This window comes from Brassica oleracea, chromosome C3, assembly GCF_000695525.1.
Source record: "Brassica oleracea var. oleracea cultivar TO1000 chromosome C3, BOL, whole genome shotgun sequence".
NCBI classification, from domain to species: Eukaryota; Viridiplantae; Streptophyta; class Magnoliopsida; order Brassicales; family Brassicaceae; genus Brassica; species Brassica oleracea.
Window position 1 is genome coordinate 40,686,372 of NC_027750.1, and position 1,950 is coordinate 40,688,321.

The following is a 1,950-nucleotide window of genomic DNA, read 5'->3' on the forward strand; positions in this document are numbered from 1 at the left end:
CTGAAAACTTTTGATGGGTTGATCGGTCTATCAGTTAGAGATCTTCCTGGTTAGCTGATGGATTGCTCGGAATTATTGTTTTTGTTGCTGCTTGTTAGAATAGGAGACTTGTATATGGTTGAGAGAGATTTTGGTTTCTGGAACAAATTTTCCGCCTGTATTGTAGCTGAGCGTGGGAGCGCGTCCAAACTCCGATTGATGCGGGGTTAACGGCGTTGGCTTCGTCTCGTCAAGAGCTTTAATTTGGTATTTGGCTCGTCGTCTGGATCCACCGGAGTTGAGGGATAGAGCTGTTTGAAGTTTGTCGGGAATTAGGGTTTTTACTGCTCGGATTTATTTCTGGTTTTTAGGGTTAGGGTTTATGAGAGCAACGTCGTGCTGATAACGTGTTGTAAATGAAGTGTTGGGGAAATACTTCTGTTATCATTACTGTCGACCAAAAGGTCTATATATATACAAGGTATTAGACCGTCATAAGGTCATGTTTATCCTAACAAGATAAGGATAAGGATAAACACTATGTTACAGATATACATGGAATATATACTAGATAAACACATAGTCTATGGTTATCTTTATCATGTCCCGGATTGGGCCTGCAGTACGGGCTGGTCCATGGTCGATTATCATTTGGTTTATAACATATCTTTTTTTTGTTTTTTTTTTTTGTCTTTTTTTGTTGATTGGTTTTGTGTAGATTGATTCGAAGCAATTCGAGAAAGTGATGAGGAACATAAGGTCAGGTGTTGAAAGCAATGCTACTCTTGAATGTGGTGGTCATCAGATTGGGAACAAAGGTTACTTCATCCAACCTACAGTCTTTTATAACGTTAAGGTAACCGAAAAAAAAAAGAAGCTTTTCAATGTTGTTTCATTCCAAGTCACTATGTTATTAACCGGTGATATCAAAAACAGGACGATATGCTTATCGCTCAAGATGAGATTTCGGTCCAGTCCAATCAATCTTGAAGTTCAGGTACGTAGAGCTGACACCAACAACATAGTAGATTTGGTTCAACACCGGTTACTAAATGGGGGGTTTGTTGGTGTTGGATTCAGGGATGTGGATGAGGTGATTAGGAGGGCTAACGAGACGAGGTACGGGCTAGCCGCAGGGGTATTCACAAAGAGTCTGGACACAGCAAATAGGGTCTCGAGGGCTTTGAAAGCTGGCACCGTTTGGGTTAACTGTTTCGACGTCTTTGACGCAGCCATTCCCTTTGTTGGTTACAAGATGAGCGGTAATAGTAGAGAGAAAGGTATTTATTTACAGTCTCAACAACTACTTGCAGATCAAGGCAGTTGTCACTGCTCTTAATAATCCTGCTTGGATATGATGGAGCTGTAGTTTGTTTCTTGCATAAATGTTCAAAATAAAATTAACAAGACTAATGTTTAAATAATAGTCGACGGACTGTGACACTGTAATAAATGTGTAATCAAGTTCTCAGTTCTCACTGTTGTTTACCTCTCTTATCACACATTGTAAGCTTTTTACACTGGCCGGGCGCTTTTCGAAAAACGGAAGAAGTTATCAGTCGAAGTTGAATTGGGGAAGACTATAGAATTTAACAGATAAATGTTCTATCAAAAGAAATGTTAGCTTTTTTTTTTTCTTAATTAGTACAATTCATAATAAAAATTAAAAATGAGAAGGAACGGTTGGTAAATCATCTAAATTTTTGAATATATTTGAATTTTATCCGCATATATTTCTCTATAGGTTATCTTTAAAAATATAGTATCTTTCAAAAAAATGAATGAAATACCATCAATTTTACCACATTTAAGCTATGGAACAAGTCTTTATTGAGTTTTTTTTTTCTTTTTTAACACATATTTCATTGATCATAAAAGCTGTTAGTTGGGAGCTATAATTGCTCCATCAACCACAATTGTTTCAACAGCAATCAAAGCTTACTTTCCCAACATATCAGCCTGGCCATTTCT

At 37.3% G+C, this 1,950-nt stretch overlaps 1 pseudogene; it reads left to right on the forward strand.

Moving 5' to 3' along the window:
- Positions 1-1,455, forward strand: part of LOC106328968 — an 8,159-nt pseudogene extending 6,704 nt beyond the window's left edge.
- The last annotated feature ends 495 nt before the right edge of the window (positions 1,456-1,950 follow it).